Below are 13,401 nucleotides of genomic sequence, written 5' to 3'. Positions count from 1 at the left end.
TTCTCGCACACACACGCACGCGCGTGCGCACGCGTGCATGCGGGCGAGAGCGCTCGGGAACCAAGCTGCCATCCCTTGCCCTCCCGACTGCGCTGCCCGTTCCTTCCCCCGCTCTCCCGCCACCCCCGCCGTCGCGCCACGCTACGCGTTTTCTCCTGCAATTTCAAGAAAGCCATACAGCTCCTTTCTGCCCTCGCGGCCGTCCTCCCGTGGTCGTTGTCGTCATCGTCATCCTCCCTTCCCTCCTCCGATGCTCGACTCCGCAACTTCGTCAGCTTCGGCTCCGCCGTCGCGTGGTTCGCCTCGGCAACGAGAATCCGCGTGTTTCCCCTTCCTTACGCGTCTGCCTCTTCTGTGTTAACTCTCCCTTCGTTTCCCTCCCACAATGCGCTCATACGTTCAGGAACGTAATCGCGGATGCTCGTCCCCGTAAGGATTTCATGGTATAACCCTCGTCTAGTTTTCGAGCTGTTTTTGAATTGTTTATAAATTTTTTTCTTTTTTCACGCTATAAAGGTAAAATCAAAAATTCGAATGCGAATGGCGACTCTAGCAAAGATAGATCTCGATACGACGCATACGAAAACAATGATTTATAATGATCTCGTATAAAAGGATGTAATAGATATCGTGTATAAGTGTCGGTCCACAATAGATGACTTAAGCTTTAAGAGGTAAGAAATAAAATTGACCAATCATAATCGAATATGAAAAGAATAATCGACTATGATTGGTCAATTTCTTATGGCTTAAAAATTAAATACCTATTGTGGACCGAGAGACTAACAAATTGTGAAAGCTGTCTACTTATCTTCCTTTCTCGAGTTTACATACGTCGACTAACAAAAACACGCGTCTACAACGAAACGACGTCCGCGAAGTATTACAGTCTACATACGTCACTGTTTTCGCGGGCAGCGAGCAACGAGGTGTTAGTCACCTCAAGGACGTTCGTTGTAATTGGGATAGGTCGGACGGAACCCGTCGGTGCAACGAAGAAAGAATATTATGTGCGGTGTGGTGAGATATGAGAGAAGGCATGCAAGCGCGCGAGGAAAGAGAGAGAAAGACAGAGGAGGTGGGGGGAGGAGAGAGAGAGAGAGAGAGGGAGAGGGACAGTCATGCACTTCAAGTATAGTAGAAACGCATATCGGCGTAAGAGCTCGTGGAAAGGAGAAAGAAGGTGGCATCGAGTGATCGACAGACGCGGGGAAAGCGAGCGGAAAGTAGGAAGGTGCGCACGCGCGAGGGAAAGAGAGAGAGAGAGAGAGAGAGAGAGAGAGACAGTTAGATTCGATTTAACGTAGGAGAGAAGCGCGGACGCGAGAAAGGGAGAGAGAGAGAGAGAGAGAGAGAGAGAGAGAGAGAGAGAGAAGCGAGAGCAATGAGCGAGGAACAGAGAGCGAGCGTACGAGAGAGAACGAAATAGAGTAAAGGGAAAGAGGGAGAGAAAGAGAGATAGATACGTCGTACATATATATATTATAGAGCAAGCGCGAATGCGTGCGTGGTGGGGGGTGCTCGCGCGAGTGGTGGGGGAAGCGGACGGGGAGAGTCCGCGCGCCGGTGCTACGAGTATCTGTAAATGGCGCCTAGCCGCGAGCGTCGGCACACTACGTCACACTACGAACTCCTTTTTCTCTCTCTTTTTCCTCTCGTTCTCGGCGGTGGCCGTGTAAGAACGGGCATTCCGGGCGCGCGTAAGTTCGCGGTGAAACGGCAGTAAACTCAATCTCGCTTTCCTTCCCCTTTCATTTTTAGTTCCGTACGGAGAACCGTCGAGATTGTGCGACGCGCGATCGCGAGTGCGTGAATCGTCTACGATCTCTCCATCCCTGCTGTTCCTGTGTTCTCTCTTTTTTTTTTTCTCTTTCTCGCCTTTCTTCCTGCCCCGTCTCCTCTTCATCGTCCGCTGCCCGTCTCCTTCTCCTTCTCTTTCTCCTCTTCTCCCTCTCCCCCCCCCTTCTCCACTCCTTGTCTTTCACTCTCGTCCGTCGTCAACGACGTGTTCCGCGCGCGTTCGCCTGTGTTTCCCTCCGCGGTTTGGGGCAATCGTGTGGCCCTCTTCCTGGTGTGTGCGCGTCAATGCTCAGTGGCGCCCTTCGTCGAATTCGCGTGCAGGCAACATGGAGGAAGGTGCGGTGGTGCTACGATAGTGGTTTCCAAGCGAGGAGAGTGCTACGCGACGACAGCAGCGCCGTCGCGGTGCCCGGAACGACGAGTGTATCAGCTCCTATCGTCTGCTGCTATTCCTTCGAAGCCTCCACCACCTCCTCCGTCATCACCACTACCACCTCCTCGCCCGTCGGTTCCTCCGCTTCCTCCTCCTTCGTCTTCTCCGTCACCTCCTTGGCCATCTCTTCTTTCTTCTCCACCTCCTCCGCTCGTTCTCCTTCTCTTCCTCCGTCTTTCTTGACGACGACGACGACAACGACGGCGGCGACGGCAGTGGCAACAACGAGTCGACGTGCCGGTCATTTCCTCGCCTTTGTTCGGACCGGCGATCACGTCGCCGTGGAATCTACAGGTAAAGAATGTATCCAGGATTTTGTCAATTTTTTTTCTCCCCCCCGTACCCTCTCCGGAAACGCCGAACGCTCGCATTTTACTTTCGCTCCTTCACGTTCCCTCTCCCCCTCCTCGGTTCGTCCCGCTCCGCCGTCTCGCTACAGGACTCTACCATTCCGGATCGGAGTAATTACGGAAATGTTTATGGCCGCAATGAAGGAGTTCGATGTCGATTCGTTATCCTACTTGTCATCGCCTGTGCGTGCGCGCGCGCGCGCGCGAGAGAGAGAGAGAGAGAGAGAGAGAGAGAGAGAAAGAAAGAAAGAAAGACGCGACTTTAACCTTCTATGAAATTATTTTCATGAATATTGAAGAATGAAATCTGGACGATTCTCTTTGTCCTTTTCCCCGTCGGACAGGCCATCTCTTCTCGGAGGACTCGTTTGTTTATTTAAACGGAAATGGGGTTAATGTTCGCGGGAACGCGACCCTGCGCGAAGAATCGTTTTTTTCGCCCTTAATTAAATAGAACCGCTATGTTGCGGATGAGACCGGTGTGTATGTGTGTGTGTGTATGTGTATGTATGTTTTTAAAAATAAGAGGGAAGCGCGATCATATGATTCGAGTAGGCATCGGCCTCCCGGTGTGTTTGTCTCACTTGCTTGACTGGCGCGTTTTTAAAAATAGGTCACTATGGCGCCTAACGATGTATAGCGACGTATATACCCGAAGTTAACAACGACAAGCAAATACAATACGTTACATTACCTTGAAGTACACAGAATTCTCGGTAGAGAATTAAGACGAGCGAAGATGACATTTTTTTTTCTTTGCGAAGCGACAGAAGGTTATTCCGTCATTATTAACGTTAAAATTCGAGAAGTTAGTCAAACGAAATTGTCGAGCGGACGCTCGTTTCAATCCTTGGAAAATGCGGCAAAATCAATCGATCCTACAAGCAAATCCGAAATCAATCTCTTTTTATGATACTCGATGCTCCGCGGACGCACGTTTTTTTTTTTTCTCCGTGTACACTTAAATCGGCTCTATTTACACCTCCTTCGCGCCGGGGGACGTGTAGGGAATGAGGGGATGGAGAAACTGCTGCGGGGTGGACTTTCTTCTCGGGACTCGCACCGGCTGGCTCATTTCGCGCGCGCGAGCGGCGAGTCCCTCGGGAATCGCGCGCGGCACGGCGACGCGTCCGCGAATCGATACGCTGGCTACAACTTCGGCCAGTTGCACGTTGCCTCGCCGGTTCTTTAATGTGGAGGCATCGATAAGAGGCCCCCGGAGAGGCATTATTATCACGTTGAATGCACGACGCGATCGCGACGAGCCGTCTCGTAGTGCCGTAATACTTCGCGACCATAGTTTGTCACGAAATTACATGGAGGAAGAGAGAAAAGAGGGAGAGAGGGGAAGGAGAGCAGGGGAAGAGAGGGAGAGAGTTAAACTCCGCTATTCGTTGTGCGAAAATGCGTGTTTTTTTTTATTTTGCTTATTAGATTTTTGGATTTTTGAATTTTATCTTGAAGGCTGAAATCGTTTTTTTTGCTGCTTTGTACGAGAAATGAAATGTTAAATAGTACATTAATATTAGAAGTATAAAGAGCGATATTTCTGATCACTTCTATTTTTTAAATTATCTACTTTTCTTGTTTTAAACATACGATTTTGAAATTTTCTATTTTTCTGTCAATTCTTTCACATTCTGGATGGGATATCGAAGTCACCAAATTTTACAATTTTATGCATATTAGGGAAAAAGTATTAATTTAAGAAGATAGGGAAACGCTCAAGAATGATTACTTGGTAACAATTATTTCTAGAACGTTTCTTATTCATCTCTTTATAAATGAAGAGATCCATTACTTGCAGTCTATTATTATTTAAATTAAGTGAAAAACGACCAAAAGAATATAAATAAAATATTTAGACTAAAGCTCTTTCCCTTTCTTATTTTGTCATTTTTAAAGCGACAGTTAACGAAAGGAATTCCCGCGCCCTAGTAACAATAATAACGATGTCAATCTCGTGAGCTAACGTTTAGAATTAAACATATCCATGCGCAATCAAGACACAAGTCTGTCTTCCTGTCCGTCTATATTCGCGTCGTAGATCGTAATAAGGAACGGAGTCAGGGTCGTCGCACGGTGTGTGTTGTTAGCTAGAGTTCTTTGTTTAGGAGAGACCAAGAGACGATGATCCCCCACGGCCGAGTCACCGACAAATCGGGTCGGGCCGATCGTCGTGAGACGCGTCTTATCGTCGTTCGACCGATCGATCGGATAGGGTCGGTCGTGTAAGATCGGCCGAGGAATCAACGATGCGCGAGAGAAGCAGCAAACATGTGCTCCCGCGCGTGTTGAATCGCGGATAAGGTCGAGAAGGAAAGGGAAGCGCGCGCGCGTTACGTCGATCGCAACGCACGCGGAGCGAATCTCGGTCGATTCCCCCCTTTCGCATTAAGAGTTGCGTGCGAGAGTCGCTTTCGCGTAACACAATGGGAAAAGTTCACTCTTGCGAATCGCACTTCATTACGCCGTCGGAAATTACGCGGCGGCGGCGGCGTCGCCGCCGATAACGTCGACGCCGCGAAACGGCGCGATTTTGGATAAAAGAACGCGACGTGTTAAAAATAGCACGTTACGATACGGATTTTATTACATTACAAATGTTGACATTGATACTTAACGATCCTCGTTCTTCTGGAAAGGGAGCCGCTGATCAATTAAATCTATTATTATTTTTTATTCGAACGTTTGTATTAAAAAAACATGTTCAATTTGGCGGATTAAGGATGGATGAAATAAAGCATATCACAAACATCACATTTTATTGAGCGATTATGTGATAATTCAGAATATCTACTATCTGGAAAAATCTGGAAATTTGCTTATGTCTTGAAAAATCTGAGAATTCTTAGAGAACTTTTTTGAAGTTAATTCTTTTTCTAATATGTTATTTTTATTATATAATAATCGGGAGTTTATTGACTGAATTTTTAACGATAATAGTAGACTTATCCGCTTCGACATCAGAGCACGTTGTTTTATGTGACTAATTCAATATTTAATATTGAAGATAATGATTTCGTATTACAATTTTATTTAATGAAAATGAATATTTTAGTATAGTTTTATAAAATTGAATTTTTTATCGATTTTATATGTACATACGATTTTATATATACATTATATATATAATTTTTATTTGTAGCTTTCGAAAATGAAGTTTGAAAATGTATGCAATATATATTTATTTTTTAGAATCTTTATAATTCTTTCAAAGGTTTTCAAATTTATTATTTATTTATTTATTTATTATTGAAACGAGTGGACCTTAATTTTATTTTATGATTTATAAAGTTTTATAAATGGAAAATATTAAGAATTTTGCAATAAATATATATTTTTATATTTAAAAATATTTTTATTTTACATGGAACTTTAAACAAATTGTCCTGAAAATCAGAAAATTCTTAGGAAATTTTTTTTCGCGTTTGAATAGAGTCTGTATAGCCTGTAATTATTATTTATTATTACAACACAAATTGTGGTGTGTGTGTGTGTGTGTGTGAGATTATGTGTACCATGAAAAATAATGCGTTAACTATGCATGAAGTTTCAAACAATTTTTCAACATATTTCCAAAGCATGGAAGTTTGTTCATCAAGTTTATTTTATTGAGATAATTAAATCGTACAAAAAGGTCTAGAGGATCATAAACAACAATTACAAATACACAATCTAAATGAAGATATAAAAAATGTATTTTATTCAGAATATATTCTGAAACAAAGCTTTCTATTTTATTACGAATCAATAAGTTCCGTGATGTCACATAACTTCGTTCGCTCTGTCGAAATTCCAGAAATTGTCTAAAACAGATTTAGAACAGGTTCACGTTCGGCACGAATGTTTCTCTATTTTTTTCTTCTTTTGTCGAAGCGCATCGATCGCTCGATTTCGTCATACCGTCGGCATGGCGAGAGGGGAGGAGAAGGAAAAAGGGAAAAGTGTTAGAAACGATCGTTCGCCGGTTGAAGGCGTAGGTGAAAATACAATTAGGTTCCGTGTTACGCGCGGCTGATGCGAAACCGCATGCATGACGTATATGCGTGCGTGCGTGCGTGCGTGCGTGCATGCGTGCGTGCGTGCGTGCAGGCGTGTGCATACGGACGAAATTCGAAATGTAAATGCGTCGGCAGCGCGAGTCACACGGCATCTACTTGAAAATAGACGTCGGTGCAGGAGGTAGACGACCGTCGGAATCGTTTTAATCAACCGGCGACGTAAATATCCGCGGATCGTTATCCGTCTCTGCGACTGCGTTTCGCGATTCGTCTCGTACAGCCGCCCAAACTTTTGACGTCGCCCGCTAATTGCGCGTAAACGCCGTGGATTAGTTTTACTTTGAGACTTTCGCTTCTGGACCGCGCGCGGAGAGATCTCGATTTTGACCTCCTCCACCACGTAAACCGCCACGCGCAAATTGATTTGAATATCTACTAAGACTAAGGATTGAAGGATTAATACTTTTTTATTTGTTTATTTTTTAAATTATATTTTTTATATTATTATATTTTTTAAATTAATACTTTAATATTAATAATTGAATTACAACCCCCCCCCCCCTCCCAATAGAAAGCGATAATGATTAAGAAATACCATGATACTAATTGGGGATTAATTCTCATAATAATACACATCTCTGTTTTTAGAGAGAGTTTGGTAAATCTTATTTTAATCGAGCCAGTGGATCATAATCATTTGGGAGCTTAATCGTATTTGAACATTTTACTACACCGTGAGTTTATTGAATTAGAGAGAAATCGATTATGTCTCTCTTATCAGAGAAAATTCATAGTATTAGCTACTAGAAAGTTTGGAGCCATCATCTATTTATGAATATCTATCTATACAATATGCATCACCGTCTATCCGAAGTGCGCGCGCGCGCGCAAGCACACGTGTGCGACCCCCGTAGAAACCTGTTTCCCCGTGACAAGTTATTTGGATCGCGGGCGATCCTCGTCGCAGGTTTAATTTCTGCACCGAGCGTGCCGGCGCATGCGTCACGACACAGCTCCTCTCCTATTCTCACCGAATAATTTACGGCACGTGAGCTCCACGGGATCGAACGCGTTTATGAGAGCCCGGCCCCGGCATCGCGGATGAATCAGAGTGGGAAAGAGAAGGAGGGAGAGAGAGAGAGATGGGGAGAGAAACCGAGAGAAAGGGCGACGTGTGCGAAGTGTGCGACGGTCAAGCCCGTACTTTTTACGCTAAACGTCACCGGTTTTAAGCACTACCGAGCACGTACATCGTATGTAAACAAAGGTCCAGGCAGCTGTGCTTAGAGAAAAATTCTTATATCTTTCCAGAATGACATTCTACAGATATATATATATATATATTTTTTTTTTTTACATAAATATATGCATAATTTTTATTTATATCGGCAAATTATTTGATGAACAATATCAGAATTGTCATGTAGAGATAGGTCTTGCTTGACGTAGCTTGAGCGAGCGTTAAACGTAACGTGTATTACGTATGTGATACCATATATATTACGCATAACGCCCTTATGTAGAGCGTTTCGTAAATGCGAATCGCGTAAGCGCATGGGATCCTGATTCATCGACGAACAAAAGAACTTTCGCTGTGCACGGGTCACCGATGCAGCACGCACGAGCGACGAATTAGGTGATCATAATCTCTTCCCTCCTGTCGCCGCGCGTGATAAAGCCGTTAACATTGACGCATTGAGAATGAAGGTCTGCGTCTTCTTCGAAAGAATTTCCATGAAATCGGAACTGAATCTGCGCGAGACTCATCATCGCTCGTCACTTGTCCCGTCATATTGTCTCGAGCAACATGGCGCGAGAGAACGATATCTCTCAGTGTTTCTTGGAAAGCATTATACCTATAGCCCTGAGCTACAGCAATTAACGTCATTTTCTGCTTGGGAGATAAACGAGTTATATTCTCTACACCTCTATACTTGTTACGATAAAGCGAAAAATTGATCGAAATTGAATGGAGAATTTTTCTAAATTGATATGGAATGGTAATAAAATTTTGCAAGAAAAAGAAGGAATTTAAAGTAAATTCACAGAAAAAAGTTAATTTTTAATCAAGACTATATATTTTCATATATAAGCAGGAATATTATAGTTTTAGAAAAATTTTAGTCTTGATTTGATTGAGCTTATATTGATGCAAATATAGATATTCTCACATATAAATAAAAATAAGAATAAATAAAAATAAGAATATTATAATTTTTATATAGAAGATTTTTAGTCTTGAGTTGAGCAAAAGTAATATTTGTTAACATGTATCAACACAAATTTAATCAAATCAAAATTTAAAAATTTTTTTTAAACTTTCTAAAATTTTTGAAAAGATTATAATATTCTTGCTTATAGATGAGAATTTGTCTTGATTTAAGATTAATTTTTTCTATGTATTTAGTATATAATTGATACATGGCTTCTTAATTATATATTTATTTATTTAATTATATATTATAACATCTGACTTATTTATATGATTTTATTGGATATTATATTTATATAAACACACACACACACACACATTACAATATTATTGTAATGTAGTATTATGTAGTTATACGACAGTACATTATTCATCCATTAAAATCATCATCATAAAACATTAATTGTTCTCTAGAGAAACAAAGATATAGCTGTGAAATAACATTCTAACAATAATGAAATCTATACAATACAAAAGTAGAGAATAAATTAAATCGGGCTATATATTGCAGATATTTTAAGTCTCTTAAATTTCGCGTTTTTTTTTTTAAAAGTCAAAAATGTATTTTATTATAGATATTGGTAAAAGTTTAATACTTAGGGATCATTTGTAAATTAAAAAAAAAAAAAAAAAACAACATTTATATAAACTTTTTAAAAATCACCAACGACCTTTTCATTTTTAATAAAATAAAAGGTCGTATGCAAGACGTAATGTTACATCTTTCGCGAAAGCTGATATGTTTTTGATGGTTTTCGTGTTTTCGACGATCGCCTCGCAAAATCGTCGTTTCATCAGAAAGAGAATTAAACGGCAATTGTCAAGCGCTTGCCCGCCTTCGTTCTGTATTCGCGGATCGATTCGTGTTGCCCACACCTTCGCTTGGAATAAAGCGAGTGAGAGAGCTCTCTCTCTCTCTCCCTCTCCCTCCTCCCCCCCCTCTCCTTTTCTAGGCCACGGGGTGCCGGGGGTCCTTCTTATTCGACGGCTCGTCCGATCCTGGTGAAATCTGTTGCTAACCGGGCGGGCGGCGACGCTTCACAGAGGCCACGAGGAAACGCGTCGAGACGCCCGCGGACACGCAACCGTCGTGGCTTGCGCGCGCGCGCGCGCGCGCGCGCGCACACACACACACACACACACACACACACACACACACACACACACACACAGAGCGCGCATATGTGTACGTACGGGTGCGCTCACGAGGCACACACGGGGCAGGTACGTGGTAATCGCAAGATTGCAGCTCGAGCACTCTTTTAATAGACGACAAACCAGGCTTATAGACGTTCGCTAGACGGTCGTCCACGGTCAATGCTTGGCACATGCCAGTACTTACGGTACTTTGAATGAAATATTTTCAGATGCGTATCTCCGTGTGGTGTCGCGCGGGGCGGCGCGCGAACATCGTCAAGGTGGATCCGGATCGCGCGCAAGGACGAACGAGCGCGAACGAGCGCGTAACGAACGCGGCGAGCGCCCTTCCTTCGGCTGCGTCGACGACGGAATGTGCCGGAAACGTAGATTCGTTTGATTTTATATATTTGGACTCGTTTGTACTCGCGACCGCTCCATCCACGCTCATTGAAGTACAATTCTTTCATTCGTTCTTCCATTCGCGCTCTTTACTAGATTCGTCTTGAAAATAACAATCTAATTCGTGCAGTACAAAATCTGCGTTGAGCTGAATTTTGAACATGAACCGTGAACTTATATTCAACAAAATAGCTCACAAATAGTTTTCATTTTTCAATTCTGATTGTCTGTAATTACATGACGTATCATATATATATCACGATACTCAAGTAAATTGGCAGAATAATACTCTATTTTTTAACACAAAAAATTGGCTTGCTTGTTATGATATAATTAAGTGATATAATCAATTAACTAAACAGAATCGGCTTGAAATGCGCTGAACCGCGCAAAAATCCACATTCCATTTCCACATTCTTTTCAGTAACATAATCTTTTGTATTACAAACAACCTTACGTTATAAATTAATAAAATTTTATATCTGTGACACGCATAGCTGTTTGACTAGATTTCTTTCGCATTACGACGTCAGTTATCGACAAAAAAATTTTAGAATGCGATGCCAAGAGTGGGTTTGCGCCGGAACTTTTTAAATGTGCCGAGAGACTCCGCGGTATTTCGAGTGTAAATATACTATCATGAATTAAATTTGCATGACAATATCATTATCAATGAACGATTTGCGCAACGAGGGGAGGGGAAATTCCGTAGTAGGTAGTCATAACCCGTTGCTATACCTGCCTCTTTATGACTCACGTTCTATTACTACTCGAAAAAACTATGATCGAACGTTAGCCGTACTCGAGTACGTATTTAAATGACGTGTCAATAATCGAGAGAGACTGTCGACAAACGCGACGTACTATTACAATTTTTACTCGATTCGTAACCTCTCACCTGAGTCACCTGAGTTTAAATCCATTTAAATTACCATCATTTTTCATTTCTAAAAGTTTCTAAATAAATGATTATCATAGACCGAGATTCACGTTTGATTTATTATTTCGATTATTTCCACCGCTGAAATACTGTCCACTGTCATTGGAATATCGTTTAATCTTGTCGCATTCCCACGTATCGTAGCAGATAGTAGATATAAATTTTTGAAGTCGCCGAAAACGGCGATGAATTTTTTTTTTCTACTTGCAGTTATAAACGGACACGTTCAATTTTATGAACGAGCAAAAAATATATATATAAGTATAATTATGACAGTGACATATATCCATACACGTATCCACGATTTTCTGGCATTTAAATAAAACAGATGTCTGAAAACCGTATCGTAATTACAATTATAAATAGTCGAGATAGTTACTTGTCCTTTATAAAAATCCGAAACATAAAAGCATGAAGCATTAAGCTAAATATTATTCAGTCAGAGTGATCTAAGTTAGCCCGCTGTTTGCAACACACCTGCTACATTTCTAATTCTCGAAAGACCGAACTTTTTCGTGATAAGCGTGATGACTCGAAAGACGATTGAAATGGAAGCGTTTAAACAACTTTTGATGAACGATTCATTCAAGAGCGCGGTAATTTAATGAAACTATTCGAGAATAATAAAATTTACTCTATTCGGCTTCGACAGATCTGTCGTATTCTTCTTCGTAGATTCTCACGAAACGCGCAATAACATAGCGGATTCTTCCGTTATTTGAACCTTTGTAATTCGAGGACTTTACAATCCCAACGGAATGCAGAAGCTGCGCGTGGAGATTCTTCGGATACAATATCTTTTATTTCCACCGAGATTGGAATACACCTGGCGCGATATTTGCTGAAAATGAATTATGCGAGCCTTCTCACTTTAAAGCTCGCTCGCTCGCTCGATTCGCGCGCTATAACGAGCGAGTGAAAATAGTTTTTCCTCGATATTGTACACCTCGAACGTCACAGTTCACGCTTCGATCACGCGATTCAATTGAGGTGTGTCGCCATATATATATATATATATATATCTTCTCTCTCCTCCTCTCTCGATGGATGATTAAACAAATGATATTACGACGCGTTGGACGTTCTCTCGAAAAAGCTTTATTGCGACACCATCCCATGAGTGAGTACAATTCTATGTGAGATAAATGATACGTAGTCTGACTAATATACCGTAATACTCAACTTGGGAGTGATATTCGTTAACGTCTCGATCGTTTGGTTTGTCCACGAGACAGCTTGACCTTTGTTTTAAGGAAACTCTCGAAGCGATCTGTTCGAGCAAACGTATATACGATAGATTTATAATTTAAAATATTAGTCTCGAAAGCATTAATTCAATTGGAGTCTAATCAAGTCCAGTAGATGAGATTTTTGAGTTAATGACACTTTTTGAATACGCTATTTTTGTATTTTACGTTAATTTCGAGATCATTTTCAAAATTATTATTGGCGCAAAAACCGATGTTTCTTCATGTTTACAAATATTCATAATATAACAGCGAAGGTTGAGGGAACGGATCTCTGATCCGAGTCTTGGCCAAGTTATACTGTATGATCTATTGTGGATTTTTGTCAATTTTGAAAATCTTATGCATGCAATTTCGTGAAAATGTTCTTGCGTTTATGCAAGTAAAAAATTGATCTTTCAATCCAACTGGGTCTCTAATATTTCTAAGAAGGAGGTGTAACCATTGCTATGTTCAGAATATATATGTATTATCGTGTATCATACTTTCTTCGAGAAAATAAAGCAGAAATCTGAAAATTTTAGAGCTTTGTTCCTACACTAGTTTCCAAACTAGTCTGTAGAAAATCTGCGCAATACGAAATTTTTTTACATAATGTATCAAAATGAGATACTGTACTGCAGTTTTCTGATAGTTTGAAACTAGTTTAAAACTAGTTTGAACTGTGTTGGAACAAACCTTTTAAGTCCTTTTGTATTTAAATTTGAAATGAATTCGAAATAATAAAAATAAGAACGGACCTAATATGAATAATTAAAACAATTAAAAATATAATTAATACAAGACAAATTACATTTATATATATTTATATTGTATACATTTCATTTTAAAAATTTACTCATTAGTATATACATATAATGTTAGATATTAAAAAAT

At 41.0% G+C, this 13,401-nt stretch overlaps 1 protein-coding gene across 10 annotated transcripts in view; it reads left to right on the top strand.

Moving 5' to 3' along the window:
• The first annotated feature begins 1,550 nt into the window (after nt 1-1,550).
• cic (Putative transcription factor capicua) overlaps nt 1,551-13,401 on the top strand; it is a 58,125-nt gene continuing 46,274 nt past the window's right edge. For 5 of the 10 annotated variants that reach the window (XM_089075371.1, XM_089075363.1, XM_089075368.1 and 2 more), the window contains exon 1: nt 1,551-2,527. The gene's annotated coding sequence lies outside the window, so the exon portion shown is untranslated. The remainder of the gene's footprint in view (nt 2,528-13,401) is intronic. The other 5 variants (XM_089075361.1, XM_089075364.1, XM_089075369.1 and 2 more) reach the window with 1 other exon arrangement.

The sequence above is a fragment of the Pogonomyrmex barbatus genome, unplaced genomic scaffold (genome assembly GCF_055798465.1).
Source record: "Pogonomyrmex barbatus isolate J1 unplaced genomic scaffold, ASM5579846v1 scaffold19, whole genome shotgun sequence".
NCBI lineage: Eukaryota > Metazoa > Arthropoda > Insecta > Hymenoptera > Formicidae > Pogonomyrmex > Pogonomyrmex barbatus.
Note: the sequence above shows the minus strand (reverse complement) of the source record. Positions and strands in the feature narration are given on the sequence as shown.